The 17,254-nt window shown below is 46.0% G+C and overlaps 1 protein-coding gene across 6 annotated transcripts in view; it reads right to left on the bottom strand.

The window, feature by feature from the left end:
* The window catches only part of ABCC13 (multidrug resistance-associated protein 11), a 257,291-nt gene that overhangs the window by 163,426 nt on the left and 76,611 nt on the right, over positions 1–17,254 (bottom strand). The window lies entirely within an intron of this gene.

Raw genomic sequence — 17,254 nt, 5'->3', positions numbered from 1 at the left:
ATTCCCCAAGTGTAGACTTTTGTGACATGCTAGCATACCTCCATTCCCTCTTGGGTGTCGGGCAATATGCTATGAACTATCTACTTGTAACTTGGACATACCAATTTCTTTCACCTTTTGCTTTGGCTTGGCCTTGGCATATCTAGAGGACAGGAAATGCCATTATACTTTATTCAAATACAATTGGTTGTTGGCATTCTCTTTGTTTGATTTGTTGGTCAATATGCAACCAAACATCTGCACCAATGAGATTGTATGAGCAAAGCTAACTACTACCCCGATGGCGATTGAGGCTTTCTTTCAAACAATATTCATAGACTATAGGAGTTCACTCCAAATAACTATCCCCCAATTGGCACTACACTCCTCACAATAGCTTGCAGTGGGAGGGTAGTCTCGATGTCGGTTTGCACAAACAAATGCATGTTGACGGACCGTGGCCTCTAGATTGATGCCTTGCCATCATTCCAAAATGGTACAAAAACACCCACTATAAGACTTAATCACATTGACTTGAACCATGTCATCAACATGGATATCATGCAAATAGACATTGAGAGGACATGGATTACCCTAGATCCATCACTTGGCATGAAGATGCCCTTCTACAAGGACCAGCTTCTTCAACCTAACAAGGATAGCTTCATCATCAGGCTAGGAACATGGATGTACATATGTCATTTGGGATGCGATGGGCCTTAGGCTAGATATAGAACTCCTCACATGAACTTGAAGTTGAGACAAGCAAATACTCCAAAGAGGCACAAGAGGATAGGATATGTCCAAGGTCCCAACTAGAAGCAGAGATGGAGGAGCGTTACATAAGTGCATTGTGGATGTCCTGCCTACTATGAGATACAAGGGTGCTACCATTTCCTTTTCCATGAGGATTTTGTCCCCACTTGCTAGATCATGGCCTTTCCCAATCAAAAAACTCCAGACTTTATCTTCCACAAACATATAGCAAGAGGTCTCCTTAATTGTAGTACAAAGACACATACACCATTTGAAATGTTTCACCACAAGAAGACAAGAGCAAGCGGGAGACCACCCACGAGTGACCACCTGCCAACACTCACCAAATGAGCACTTTGCATTTAAAAGGGGTTGTAGTAAGCCAATCCACCTTCACTATAGTTTTCCACCAAGTTCCACCCTTCCAAACATCCCATAGGGAATTTCCCCAATCCATCAACCATGCATGATTCTTGACAAGCAAATGATATACCTATGCAAGTACTCACTCTAAGATCAACTTCTATCAATTTTTCAACCCTACCAATAGTGTTCTAACTCCAAGTTCAAACAAGACTGCCAAATGAGCAAAGAGTCCAAAATTGCTGCCCATAAATCATGATACCCTCTAGGCTCATGAAAATCTTGTGCACAAAATGGAATGACAAAAAAGTATTGCTTGCAAGCTCCAACACATCAACTATAGAGACCAAGTCAAGTTTGACCATCCTACTCAATTGGGGCGAGCTTCCTATTATGCATCCCAAGAACAATTCTAGGAGTGTCCAAAATTTCAGTCGGCAAGGGATTGGCTAGTAGTCAATTATCTTCATAAAGGAAGCTGAACTAGAGTTGAGCAAACTCTCTCCATGCATGGAGCAGACACCTCATCAAGGACTACCAACAAAAATCATAGGACTTGCTTGCCACATCAACAACCCCTAGACACGACCAATATAACCACAGACAAAGCATTTCATGTCCTTCAAATATGCCAAGACTAGTCCAATGGACAAACTCAAAGAGATAGGATGTTCTGGGTGCAAGTTGGCGATTGATGGCATGTTACCCAAGACTTGAGAACGGATAGTGCTGCCTTGATACAACAAAAAAGACCATACATGAGAAATCAACCCCCACACCTACTATCCACTTGGTCAAGGAATAAAAAACTAAGGTGTCTCGTCACATGTAGTAAGAAAAAACACTTATGCTATGGAGATATTTATCGCATTTCAACAGATTATCTGTGGGAAAACCACCTATCATTACCCTCAATGCAAAAGCTTAATATGTTTCAGCGATTAATGTGATATGATGAGGAAACATCACTAACTAAGAGTTGTGACAATTCGAGTATTATAAAGCACACATAAGATTCATAGTGCGCGCCAATTATGCACACAAGGCACATGTGAACGTGGGATAACACCACTCAGTTTAATGTGTGTCAACAAGGGCTTAGATCAATGAGTGGGTAATGTGGTAGGCGTGCACCAAATTTACTAAGTTTTCACTAACTAAACATAAAATTGTTGTAAGTTCCTCCAAGTCCCTGCCAACACGTTGCTGCCCGCCATCGCACCTCCTCGTCCTCCCTTCATGTCACGCCATCGCCCTTTACCCTCCTAGCCACCATCGTGTCCCCCCCCCCCCCCACCCCCTGCCTGCCTGCCATCGTGCCCCCTCCCCCAACGCTTCTGCCCGCCTTCGCGCCTGCTCTCCCCCCTGCCCGACACGCCATCACCACCCCCCTCCTGGCCGCCATAGCCTCCCCCACACCCCCCCCCCTGCCTGCCATCGCGCTCCCCTTCTCCAACTTGCCCGCTATCGCGCTGCACCCCACCGTCTCCTGACGCGCTGTTCCACCTCACCCCCCCCCCAACTTCTGTGAGAGCAGAGAATCGAGGTACAGCTAGATTCAGTAGACAGTGTGAGAGTGAGAGACAAAGTTGAAGCACGACAGCCAAGAGAATAGTCTGAATGAGTGTAATCTGAAAGTACAAAGTACAATCCTTAAACCTTAGGGTTGTAGGGGGGTGTTCACACCCGACACACACTAAGTGCCCAAATGTGTGTAACATAAGCACATAAGTACATACGATAATAAGACCATAAGTCTGGGGGAAAAAACCTCTCCTACCGAGAGTAAAAAGTGCCCCAGCGTCCTACTAATCACCGACACTCCCATATGAGCGTAGGCGTAAGTAAGGCGTGAGTAAAATACCCAACAAACCCCCCTGGAGTGAAGAGTGATCAAGAGTACAAGGATCATCCGCCACCAAAGGATATCAAATTTAAAGCATCGCGAAATGCTTCAAATTTGTCACGAGGAAGAGCTTTGGTGAAGATGTCTGCCACATTACTGGTGGTAGGACAATAGACAAGGCTGATATCACCTGCATGTAGCCTCTCTCTGACAAAGTGATAGTGAATCTCAATGTGTTTCGTGCGAGCATGAAACACTGGGTTCCGCGCCACTGCAATGGCACTCTGACTGTCAATGAACAATGGAGTAGGCTCAGTAACAGATACATCCAAATCAGCTAGCAAGCGTCTAAGCCATACGCATTCAACTGTGGTAGTGAAAGCTGCCTTGTATTCAGCTTCATGACGATGTGGCAACAGTGGATTGTTTCTTGCTAAGCCAAGAAATGCAAGAAGTGCCAAGAAAGAAACAATTGCCACTAGTAGAGTGACGTGTATCATAATCACCAGCCCAATCAGAATCACTGTAAGCATGTAACTGCAGTGGTCCCCCCTTAGCATAAAGCAACCCAAGAGAACGAGTACCCTGCAAGTAGCGAAAAACACGCTTGACAGCTTGCCAATGCGACATACGTGGCTGATGCATATACCTGCTCAAAGCTGAAACTGCAAATTGTATGTCCGGCCTAGTATTGCATAGATAGATAAGACATCCAACTGCAGGAGCATATGTATGTATATCAAACAAATCACTGTCATCATGTAATGACAGTTTCAGTCCAGGTTCCATGGGAGTAGTAACTGGCTTGCAATCCTGTAAGCCAAATTTCTCAAGAAGCTGCCCAATATACCTTGACTGTGATAACCCAATACCTCGAGCGTTATGTATGAACTCGATGCCCAAGTAGTAATGCAAAACTCCCAAGTCAGACATGTCAAAGGTTTGCTGCAAATTTTGTTTGAATGATGCTGAAATCTGATCAGCATGTGTTCCAGTGAGCAAAAGGTCATCAACATAAAGACATAAAATCAGCATAGATCCCCCTTCTTTACATACGTAAAGGGTAGACTCAGATGAGCTGTTTAGAAAACCCTGACCAAGCAAGAAAGCATCTATCTTTTCATACCAAGCTCTAGGAGCTTGTTTTAACCATATAGAGCCTTTTTGAGCTTGCATACCAAATGTTCTGAGCCTTCAACTGCAAAACCAATGGGCTGCTGTACATAAACTTCCTCCTGAAGTTCCCCATGTAAAAATGCAGTCTTGATATCTAGCTAATGGACTGTCCAACCATAATGTGCAGCCAAAGCAATCATAGACCCGATGGTCGTCATATGGGAAGTAGGAGCAAATGTCTCCTCATAATCAATGCCCTTTTTTTGTGCGTAGCCTTTAGCTACCAGCCGTGCCTTGTATTTATCAATGGATCCATCTGCTTTTCTTTTCAATTTGTAGACCCATTTTGTTCCGATGGCTTTCTTCCCAAATGGCAAGGACACCAAATCCCAAGTTTGATTCTTAGTAATAGAATCTAATTCAGCTTGCATGGCTGCCATCCAATGCACACTGTGTTGTGCATCCTCATAACATTCAGGCTCTTCATTATCAAAAGTACTTGCTGCCATAATAAACTCCATGGTATGTGCTGAATCATGCAAACGAGTTTGCCTTCTAGTACGACCAGCCATGGGTGCATCCAAAGGACTATCTTGCATAGTCTGCAAATACCATCTAGGTAGCTGTCTAGCATCCTGGCTGTGTGCAAGCTCTTGCTGAATTTCTGTTTCAGCATGATGCTGAATATTCCGATCAGCCAATGGCTGAATTTCTGCACTTTCCATAGGAGCAGCTGGCTGAACATTAAGTTCATTTTGTGAACCTCCAGCTGAATCACCAAAAGTAATGGGCAGCAGCCCTTCAAAAACATCACGGGCAGCCTGATATGTGTCCAAACTAGCCAAGGATAATTCTGATTTTTCATAAAAAACAACATCCTTGCTGACAAAAACCTTCTTCGTAACGGGATCATAGAGTCTGTAGCCTTTGCTCTCATTGCTATATCCCATAAAAATGCACTTAACAGCCTTGTTGTCCAATTTTCTTCTAAGTACCTGTGGAATATGGGCATAGGCAAGACACCCAAAGGTACGAAAGTGACCAACAGAAGGTTTACGGCTGTTCCAAGCCTCCAATGGTGTGATGGTCTTCAAGGCTTTGGTAGGGCATCTGTTCAAAATATGGCAAGCACACGTGACTGCTTCCATCCAAAAACTATGAGGCAAGCTCTTTGCCTTCAGCATACATCTGGCCATCTCCATGAGTGACCGATTTTTCCTCTCTGCTACCCCATTCTGCTGTGGAGTATAAGCTGTAGTATATTGATGTACTATGCCCTTCTGCTGCAAAAAAGAATTCAGCATAGAGGACATGTATTCCCCCCCTCGGTCCGAACGGAGAGTCGTAATGTGGCATCCAGATTGGTTTACAACAAGTGCACTGAAAGCCAAAAATGCATCATACACTTCTGACTTCTTTTTCAAACAATAGACTCAGCAAAAACGTGTGAAGTCATCAATGAATGTCACAAAATAATAACAACCACCCAATGACATGGTCTGCATAGACCCACAAACATCTGAATGCACCAATTGCAATCTGGTTGTTGCTCTGAAAGCAACATCACGAGGAAATGAGAACCGATGCATTTTCCCCAAAATGCATCCCTCGCATAAGTGCTCAGGTGGTCTCTCCAAGAGAGGTAAGCCATCCAGCATCTGAATACGCTGTAAAAGCATCAAGCTGCCAAAGTTTACATGCCCTAAACGAGCATGCCATAACTCCGCCTGTATCATAGCAGGAGTAAGAGTGGATGTCAAGTATGCTGACTGATCTACTGAAAGAGCATCCAACTCATATAAACCATGACACAAAGATCCTGTCAAGACCAATGTCATGCATTCTTTTTCTCGAACCATGCAACGGTCATCATCAAAAGTTTCCAACTCTTTCTTCAAGAAAGAGATCCGAGTCTCATTCTTTCCTGCAAACATATGCTCCAAAGTCAACCATGCATCTCGTGAAGAAGATGCCGAACAGATATGAGGTATGATGGACCGCTGAACTGCCAGAGCAATCAGCCACAAGGCCTGTGCATCACGGGTATCCCAAGCTTTTTGAGCTGCAGTTCTTGGAGGAAGTGGCTGAGGTGGAGCGGGCTAAGATCCCCGTTGTCCACGTGCCCCATGGGGAGGAGGAGTAGCAGGAGCTACAACTCCCGGTCGAGTTTCCTCTCCACTGACATAATCCCATAGATTCTTGGCCACTAATACATTTTTCATCATGAATGACCAAAGGGAATAGTTGTTTCCGTCCAGTCTGTCCTCCTTGGATACATATGTAAAAACATCACCTCCCTGATTTGCCATGATGACAAATTTCCAAAGACAAAATGAGCAATGTCAAAGCAGTACGAACTGGAAATCTGCAAATTTCCAGAAATTGCAGCAAATACGTTTCTGCAATTAATTTGCAAGGGCGTACTCTGTCAGAAAACGGTCTTTTAATGCACGCTTCCCAAGGTGCAAACAGTGCACTGCAACACTCTTATGTCAAAATCCCCAAAATTTTTGCCAAAATTTCTGTCAAAAACAGTCTTTCTGTGACTATATCAACAGTCCAAGTGCAACTGTCTTCCAAATACACAAAAGCCCCAAAATTTCTGACAATCCAGTCCAGAAATTTGCATGAAATTTATCCCTCCACTTGTTCTGTGCCAACCGCGTGTGAACCTCCGCTTCCAGAATAGTGTTCTGGGCTGAAATTAAAAAATTTGTTGAAATTTTTACCTGTTGCAAAGCAGATTGGCGTGTGGTCAAAACGGTGGTCTGACGGGCGTCGTCTGACGAAGTGGACAGGACGTTGACTGGCGGGCCAGCGTAGAAGGCAGCGACTGATGTAACGTTTTCAAAACGGCAGCAGGCGGGCAGGCGGGCTGCGCGAGGTCTGATGGGCGTCGTCTGACAAAGGGCTACTCGTGGTCAAACAGGCGACGCAGCTGCTGACGTGGGCGACAGGCGACGACTACAGGCGACGCAGCTGCTGACGTGGGCGACAAGCGACGACTACAGGTGACGCAGCTGCTGACGTGGACGACTGCAGGCAGACTATCGAACAGTCTCGAGGGGTCAGGCTGCGCGGACCGCATGACGTTGACGGGCGGACTGTCTGCTACGAACTTCTGACAGTACTGACGACGGGCTGTCAGGCGCTGACGGGCTGACAGTTTGGCCACTGGAGCTGGCGACACGGGGGCAAAACTGGCAGGGACTGCTGGCTGCTACCTGAGGACCGCTCTGATACCAAATGTGAGAGCAGAGGATCGAGGTACAGCTAGATTCAGTAGACAGTGTGAGAGTGAGAGACAAAGTTGAAGCACGACACCCAAGAGAATAGTCTGAATGAGTGTAATCTGAAAGTACAAAGTACAACCCTTAAACCTTAGGGTTGTAGGGGGGTGTTCACACCCGACACACACTAAGTGCCCAAATGTGTGTAACATAAGCACATAAGTACATACGATAATAAGACCATAAGTTTGGGGGAAAAAACCTCTCCTACCGAGAGTAAAAAGTGCCGCAGTGTCCTACTGATCACCACACTCCCATATGAGCGTAGGCGTAAGTAAGGCGTGAGTAAGGCGTGAGTAAAATACCCAACAACTTCCCACCTGATATCTCTCTTCACGCCTCCCCCCCACCCATACTGTCCTCGCCTCCCTCACCTGGCAGCCCCGCCCGACAGGCCATCCACTTGTCCCCATACGGAGCCATCCATACATGGACTCCACCACCCCCTCCACCGCCCAGAAAACAGCACTCCCCGTGGGATCTTCATGGTTCGTCTCACCTCCGCGGACGCAGCTCGGGAGTTAGTGGAGAGCTCGCCCTATGCCTCCACGAAGGGGGTCATTCACATGGTCCCCTAGTACAACGGCTTTACAGTGGAGTCATTCGAGCTCCACAACAGTTTTCTCTGACACCCACTCACTTTACTTTTTCTTGGAGTGGAGGTAGAGTACCGCTAGTTAGTGGAGGACTTTGGTCGGCTCTTCGGCACAATTCTCCCTTCCTCCTTCACGGATGCTATGACAGCTGCAAGAGTCCCCAAGGTACAGGTGGCCGTGAAAGACACAAAGAGTATACCCAAGTTCCTAGAGATAGAGGTTGGAGGTCACTCTTTTAGGCAGCAGGTCATTGTGACCGGGCAACCAGTGCAGTGCCTGCACTGCCATGACTTTGGGCATCATACAGTTGACGCGTAGTGGGCAGCAGTCAACGCGTGACAGAACCAGCAGCGGGCAAGGACAGGCCTGACGGGACGCGCTACGCCAGCGGGCAAGGACAGTTCTGACAAGCGCGCGATGGGGAGGCCTGACGGGTCAACGGACCCGTCATTCGAAACTTTTTTTCTTCCAAAAAAAAAAAAAAACTTTTTCTCAAACTCCTTCCCCTAACCGGGCTTCGCGCGTGCAAGCACAAAACATCAAATTTGTGCAATTTTGGCCCAGAAAGTTGGCACTTTGCCAAACTGAGCATTGTTCGTGAAAAATTGAGGCATCTGCGTCGGATTTGCAGACATTGTGCGCATTTGAATTGGGGATTTCGCCAAAAATTGTTGAAATTTTGCTCATCTAAGTGAAATTTCTCAACATTTAGTCCAGAAATATGGGGCTTTTCCCAAATTTGGAAAATTTGATGCAAGACAAGCAAATTTGTCTCAGAAATTGCAAGAATTTGGGACATTTTGTCCCCGACATTTGGGGCTTTTCATGTACATGCACAAATTGGGCTGAAATTAACCCAATTTCTCGACATTGAGGCACATTGAACCCCGTGCAATTTGAGACTTTTGCAATTTGGGTAAAATTCGTGCAGCATTTGATCATTTTATGTACATGCAGGTTGAATTCCGCGCAATTTAGACATCAACACTTGGTGAAATTTGGGGGTTTTGCTGAAATTGCTTCATTTTGGCAAAATTGGACAGCCCTATACATGACAGAGGAAATGCAAATGTGTGTTTGACGCTTTTGAGCACAAAAATTTGGGGCTTTTGACCATTCATGTCAAATTTTATGCCCGTGGGTACACGTACAACAGAAATTGCAGCTGAAATTTTGGGATTTCTCATGTAATGTGATACACATGCCCTTTGGAACAGCTGTAATCAGTTGGATAATGCTGTAGCACTTGGTTTGGTACTTCTGAAAACTGAATTACAGATCTGAAATCTGTACTTCTGCATGGTCATTTATTGCTGATTGGTACTTGTTTGTACCTTGGTCACTTGGGTGACAATTTGGGCCTGCATTTACTAGTTTTTTTGTCACTTTTGAGCTGAAAACCATGGCTGGCAGCAATGACAACAGTAATTTGATGCATATTAAGAAGCTTGAAGGAGCACATAATTTTGCAGTGTGGCAAAAATAGTGCTACAATATCATGTTACAAAAGAAGCAGGCAAAGCCGATCAAAACCAAAGGGGCAAAGCCTGCGGACATGGATTTGGAAGATTGGGATGAGTTGAATGAGCTTGCACGCTCAACCATAGAGCTATCGATTTCTGATGCCTTGCTCTTCAACATTGAAGGTTTGGATTCTGCATAAGCTATATGGACTAGACTGGAAGAATTGTATGCACAGAAGAGCGCTGCAAGTAAAGTGTATTGGCTGAAAAAGATTATGGATTTGCGTATGAAAGAAGGTACGGCAATGTCTACTCACTTGAGTGAGTTTAACTCCATTTTCAGCCAGCTGGTTGCCTTGAAGTTCATGATTGATGAGGAATTTAAGGCTACTTTCTTGTTTTGCACTCTACCAGAGAGTTTGGATACATTCAGGACTGCTATGAGCAATTCTAATGTGATCCTTTTGTATGCTGATGTAGAGAGTGCTCTACTTATGGAAGAGATGAATCAGCAGAACAATGCATCTAGTAAGTCTTCCAATGCTTTGCATACTAGCGGCAGATCACAGCAAAAGGGCAAATATGATGGCAAGGGACGTAGTAAATCACGTGGCAAAGATGTTGAATGCCATCATTGTGGCAAGAAGGGTCACTTTAAACATGACTGCTACAAATGGAAAAAAGAGAAAGGAAAAGGCAAGAAGACAGATGATTGCAAGGAAGAGAAGAAGAACAGTCAGCCTAAGAAAAGCAGTGTAAAATTTGAAAAGGTGAATGTAGTCACTCATGACAGTGACAGTGGCAGTGATGTATTCTTTGTCTCTTCACATTTTGGTGCTCATGCTCTACTTGCAGATATAGATGATGACATGCATACCTAGATTCTTGATTCATGTGCTTACTTTCATGTCACCCCTCATCGTGAGTGGTTTTCCACATATACAGGGGGTCGACATGGTGTTCTCCATCTTGGGGACAACTATGCATGTGAGATTGCAGGTATTGGCAATGTGCAATTACAGTTTCAGCATGGCTCTGTCTTTACACTTCAGCATGTACAGCATGTACCTCAGCTCAAGAAGAGCTTGATCAACACATGGCAACTAGATGATGATGGTTTTCATACCACCTTTGGTGATGGAAAATGAAAGATCTGTAAGGGATCTAGGGTTATTGCCAAAGGTTGCAAGAGTGATACGTTGTATCCACTTCATGTATCTAGTGAACGTGACCATATTGTTGTCGTGACCAAGCAACCAAGTGTTTCTTTGTGGCATGGCCGGTTGGGACACATGAGTCAAACAGGAATGAAAGTGCTTTCTCGTTTGGGTTACTTGCCTTGTCTTCGTTATGCTGATTTTGAGCATTGTATTTATGGCAAACATGCACAGACTTTTCACAAAAAGTCTCTTTCTTTGAAATCTTCTCCTCTAGAGTTAGTACATTCGAATGTATGTCAAATGCCAGGATTATCTTTAGGGGGAAATAAATATTTTGTCATCTTTGTCGATGATGCTACACGGAAAGTATGGGTTTACCCTATTTGTAGCAAGGATGAAGTGCTTGACAAGTTTAAAAAATTCTTGACGTTGGCTGAAAATCAAACAAATAAGACACTTAAGTGTCTTCGCTTTGACAATGGTGGGGAATATGTGTCCAAAGCCTTTTAGGCATTTTGTGACAGCAAAGGGATAAAGAGGGAGCTCACTGCCCCTCATAATCCATCCCAAAATGGATTTGCAGAGCGTATGAATCAAACCATACAGGATAAGGTCCGTACGATGCTGTCTCATGCTGCATTACCCCATGGTTTTTTGGCAGAGGCTGTTATGACAGCCGTTCACTTGATTAATCGGTCACCAAACAAGTCTTTGGGGGGGGGGGGGGGGGGGGGGGGGGGGGGAGTTCCCCAAGAAGCGTGGTCGGAAAAGCCACCTTCATATGCTTATCTGAAAGTGTTTGGCTGCGAGGCTTTTGTGCACATTCGTAAAGAAAAACGTAGCAAACTTGATGGTGACGAGGGTGAAATGGGGTATAAATTGTGGGATCCCGAGAAAAGGAAAATAGTACGTAGCAATGACGTTATCTTCCGGGAAGATCGTATGCACAAACAACCCGAAAAGACTGAGGAGGTCCGTAGGGTTACATTCCGGGAAGAAATACCTTTTGGACAGCAAAATGTGCCCGCTGTACAGCAACAAAAAAAAAGCTGTAAATGAACCTGTAAATGCTGGAAATGATGCTGAAAATGATCAGCCAACTATTGCCCATGAAAATGAGCCATTACATGTGCAGGAACAGCTACGACAGCAAGCTCTTAATGCTGATTTGCAGGCTGAAATGCCAGGACAGCATGCTGAAAATGGAAATTTGCAAGAATAGCCAGCAAAACAATGACCATTGGGTTAGGAGATCGTCTAGGGCTACTAGACAACCTGACAGATCTGTTCCCAGTGCAATTAATGTGGCTGAGTATGTCATGTTGACAGACTGTGGTGAACCGTCTTGCTTCAAGGAAGCAATGGACAGACAGGACAGCAAGAAATGGTATAAAGCCATGCTGTCAGAAATGGAATCTCTTGACAAAAATGGCACTTGGGACTTGGTGCAGTTGCCTAAAGGGTAGAAAACCCTTCCATGCAAATGGGTTTACAAAATGAAGGTCACTTCTGGTTCCTCACCAAAGTAGAAAGCAAGATTGGTTGCAAAGAGGTACAAGCAAGAGCATGGAATTGACTTTGATGAGATTTTCTCTCCTGTAGTCAAGATGACTACATTGAGAATCATTTTGGGCTTGGTTGCAGTTGAGGATATGGAGCTCATACAGATAGATGTAAAGACTCTGTTTTTACATGGTGATCTGCATGAAGACATATATATGCAGCAGCCTGAAGGGTTTGTTGAACAAGGGAAAGAACAAATGGTATGTAAACTCAAAAGGAGTTTGTATGGGCTGAAACAAGCACCAAGAGAATGGTATCATAAGTTTGATACATTCATGCAGTCCCAAGGCTTTCATAGAAGTCAAGTGGATCACTGCTTGTACACCAAGAAGGCAGCAGATGGCAGCCTGATTATTTGGTTTTGTATGTTGATGACATGCTGATTACTAGCAGGGATACTCATGCCTTGGATTCATTGAAGCAAATTCTTCATGGCAGCTGACATGAAGAATCTGGGTGATGCAAATCACATTCTTGGCATGCGGATACTCAGAGATAGATCTAAAGGTTTACTCTATCTATCTCAGCAGGAGTATATCTCCAAAATTTTGCAGCGTTTCAATATGGTAGGGGGGGAAACAATTGGGGTTCCATTGCCTCCATATGTGAAACTCAGTGCAAAGGACAACCCTACATCTAATGATGAGAAGACTGAAATGGCCAAGATACCATATGCTTCAGCTGTTGGCAGTCTTATGTATGCTATGGTTGCTACACGTCCTGACATTGCTTTTGAAGTGGGAGTGGTTAGCAGATACATGGCAACCCCTGGCAAGAAGCATTGGGATGCAGTGAAAGGTATTATGAGATACCTCAAAGGCACAAAGGAGTTGTGCATCTACTTTGGAAACCAGAAGGCATCTGTTGTTGGCTTTACGGATGCAGACTATGCTGGTCATGCAGACTGCAGAAAGTCCACTTCTGGGTATGTGTTTACTTTCACAGGAGGAGCAGTCTCTTGGATCTCCAGGCTACAAAAGTGTGTTGCATTGTCTACTACAGAGGCAAAGTATGTAGCTGCCACTCAGGCATGCAAGGAGGCTTTATGGCTTTCACATCTGGTGGGAGAGCTTGGCATCACAGAGTTACCTGTTCTCCATTGTGATAGTCGGAGTGCTATCATGCTAGCACAGAATCTTGTCTTTCATGCAAAGACAAAGCACATACAGGTGAAATATCACTTCATTAGAGATGTACTTGACAGTAAGAGCATTGAGCTTGTCAAAGTGCATACAGATGATAATCCTGCAAACCTTCTCATGAAGGGTCTTCCAGCAAAGTGGTTTGCTCATTGCCGACAGATGATGGGAGTTGGATAGATATATTTATTTCAGCTTTGTACATACTTAGACTTAGCTGATTCTTCTCTCCACTTAAGGCACATTGCCTTTAGGTGGGAGGTTGCTCGGAATAAAGGGCCATCGTGTCTCTTATATGTGCACGGGTGTGAACACACCCTTAGCACATTGTACTTTCATACATATATCTATCTAAAACCTAAAGTGGTACACTCGTCATTGTACCAAAAAACATGTTCACTCTCTACTCTGCTCACTCGCACCCTCTCTGTCTCTCTCATAGAGCGTAAGGTCTGTCTACCTCTATCTCCGTGCCTAATCGATTCCTTCAGTCAGTGGCCTATAAGGCATTGGCAAAGACGATTGGTAGGCGTCTACGCCCCGAGCTGCCAGACATCATCCATGACACACAGGCAGGCTTTGTCTAGGATAGGAGCATCCTGGACAATGTATTTACATTCTTTGAGGCGACAGAGTGGGCTCAACAGAGTGGGCAGAGACTAGCCATACTTCTCTTGGATTTCGAGAAATCTTATGATAGGGTGGACTGGGATTTCCTAGAGGGCACCATGGCAAGGTTGGGTTTCCCACAGCCTTGGATTCACGGGGTCTCTGCACTTTACAAATCTGCCACAAGCAAGGTTCTCATAGGCAATAGGCATGGGGACGAGTTTCAGCTGGAGAGATCAGTCCGACAGGATTGCCCCCTAGCCCCGTACCTGTTCCTACTCTTTGCAGAGGCGATGTCTCACTTCCTCAGGTCCCGTGTGCGTGGTTTACGTGGCCTCCAACTTCCAATGAGAGAGGAGACGGAGTTGCTAGACTCAGAGTATGCAGACAATACAGCACTCTACATGGAGGACGATGAGCTGATGTTGGAGAGAGTGAGGCTCGCCCTTGAGGTGTTCTGTTCAGCAGCAGGAACAAAAATCAACTGGCGAAAGTCGGTTGGTTTTCTCACAGCCCCGGACTCTAGCACAGAGTGGAGCGTCCACCTTGAATTTAGATGGGTGAGCAGAGGGCAAACCGTCCGGTACCTAGGATTTCAAGTGGGACTCAACAACACTCCCGCCCAACAGTTTCTTCCAGTCCTCCATTCTATTCGGAGGAAGCTGACCTACTGGAGCACGGCTCATCTCTCACTAGCCGGCCAAGCCCTGGTAGTTAACCAGGTCCTCCTAGCGACGGCTTGGTACATCGCCTCATGTTGGTGTTTCTCCTCGTCTTGCGTCGTGCAGCTTCGCCGCCTTGTATGGAACTTCCTTTGGTCCATATCTGACGGCTCCAGGGATTCCCAGGCCAAGGTGGCGTAGGCGACCATCATACGGCATCGGTCAGAGGGAGAGCTCGAGATCATAGACCCAAAGTTTTAGAGTATGGCCCTCTTGGGAAAGCTAGTTGTACGCGGCCTCACACCGGGAGGGAAAACCTGGAAGGTCCTACTACAGGAGGGTCTTCAGGATTGTAGACCGAGGCTTGGCAGTGAGTGGAGGCCGTCCCTGAGATGGATCTTCACGTCAGCCCAAATCACCCCCCCAGGTCACCTTTCCTACGCAACTTACTCCGCATGTGGCAAGGCCTCCATAAGGCCCTAATCCAGATCTCCCCAGGTTGCCAGGAGGAGATAGACCGTCAACCGGTGATCTAGAACCCCCAAGTCAAAGATCGGGAAGGGACACAGATTGGAGAGCGCCCCCACATCCAGTGGGCTGGTTGGGAGGCCCGCCCCCAGCTCGTACCATCGGGACATGGCGAGAGGTGTACAGGATGGCCGACGAGGAGGTGCTCCAGCAAGTATCAAGCTGTTAGAGAGAAGTGGAGTTGAGGTGAAGGGAGATAGACACAGCAATACCTCTAGAGTGGCTTGCTCCCCCGAGACGAGTGCCGATAGAGACCGGGGATGTATGGGCAGCTAGGTTTTCACCAACAGGCATCCCCCTACAAGTGGTAAGTAGAGTGGGCGGCGCCTCGCAAGGGACTTTCTTCACTATTCAAGAGGGGGAGCGTCTGGCCCTTGACAGAGGGCAACAAGATGAGGGATTAGTTGCCCTTTCGTGGAGGAGGATTCGGGTGGTGGGCAGAGGAAGACATGGCGATTGGACCCCTATGTTCTCTGGAAGGAGTTCAGGGACTGGCGCCTTTGGATCTGGGAGGGCAAACCACTTGATGAGCTGGAGTGGGATCTAGGAGAGTGGCTATGGCCAGCCACGGCAGTCGCCAAGAAGCCACCGGGGATTCTAGAATACACAATCAGGATTGACAGACACGTACTGATGCAGGAGGACATGGATTGGGCGCCGTCACGTAGCAGGCACTGGGTGGAGCATAGCATCACGGAGCCCTTCCGACGGACCTTTTGGCGCCGCCTATGGGATAGCTGGAGGCCGAGGAGGGTATCGTACTTCTTATGGCTAGTGGTACATGGAGACTTAATGGTGGGAAGTTGGCTTGCCTAGATGCAGAAGGAGGAAGGTTGTAAGCGCTGCACACATCAGCCTCTAGAAACCCCCAAGCACTACCTTTGGTCATGTGAGGAGGCACAGCTCGTGTGGAGAGGAGCATGCTGCATCCTTCGCCGTATAGCACCCAGCCTTGGATATATTTCATGGGGAGCTTTCTTTTGGCAAGCAGTCAGCCAGGGCCGGCACCTTCTCTATAAGGCCGGGATGCAGGACATGATTTTCATCATCGAGGCATGGTCCTACGCAGTGGTTGGCTTGGAGGCGCTACCCATCCGTCAGGTATTGGAGCCCACAGCAAACCGCTCTGAGGTATGGGAGATCATAGGGAGTCTTACTAGATGGCATATCTGGAAGGCACGGTGTCAGGAGACTTTTGGCAGAGAGAGACTTTCAGCACCGGCAACCTTAGCAGAGCTCTGGACCTCCATCTTCCATTCCCTCCACAGCCATTGGGATCAGGTGCAGGGTGAGTCCAAGGCTCGTCAGGAACTCCGTAATCATTTTATGCAAACTTGGGGTGGCCAGGACCTGTTTTTTGTGATGCAGGCAGGCAACCCCAGATGGCGATACACCCCCCCTACATGGCTTCTTGCTCCCACCCCCCCCAGACCACCTTGAGAGGCTTGTATTCATGATGTATTTGTGACTTTGCATCAGCTCCAGCTAGTCTGTTGAGCATGAGCACTCCGTTGTAATCAGTTTTTTTGAGTAATATAATCAGCCACATTTTATTTGCAAAAAAAAAAAAAAAAAAAAAAACTAAACATAAAATTACTGGTGCAAAAGCCGGGTGGTGAATTGCAACAGCTCTCTCACTCTCTTCTGTGTCTTCTATCTTCTGTATTACAGCCAACATGCATTCTAGGAGAGCCACAAATGATCTTTCAGCAGCAATGACTGATTTTGGAGCAGACATAAAGCAGGAAACTGCTGCAATTTAATCATTTGCAGTCATGTTGACATTCAGGACAACCATGCACTGTTGCAGCCCTGAAAAACAACCTGCCCAGCAGTCAATGCAAACAAAAACCGCATCAGGCACATCAGGAATCAAGTTTGTTATAGTCTCAGGACAGTAGCTACAAGGAAGATCTGTACATGTGATCATGATGTGCATGCAGCAACCCGTCAGTTGTATTCAAATTTCCAGCAACATCAATCAGAAAAGTCTGATTTATACACTTATTAGAAGTCTATGAATACAAGTTGTTTGTCTTCCTAGGAAGTAAAATACTTGAGCATGCACAAACTGAGCATAGCATCCAAAGATATCAGCCCATGGCAGATCAAGAACTGGAAATGGAAGAGGCTAAATTTGATTGGGAAGATGAGGATGCTATATCAAATTTTAATCACTCCAGT

Source organism: Lygodium microphyllum, chromosome 22, assembly GCF_053477565.2.
Source record: "Lygodium microphyllum isolate KBCC chromosome 22, Lygodium_microphyllum_v1.1.10, whole genome shotgun sequence".
In the NCBI taxonomy this organism is placed as follows: Eukaryota; Viridiplantae; Streptophyta; class Polypodiopsida; order Schizaeales; family Lygodiaceae; genus Lygodium; species Lygodium microphyllum.
The sequence above is the reverse complement of the archived record's forward strand: the minus strand, read 5'-3'. Positions and strand labels throughout refer to the sequence as shown.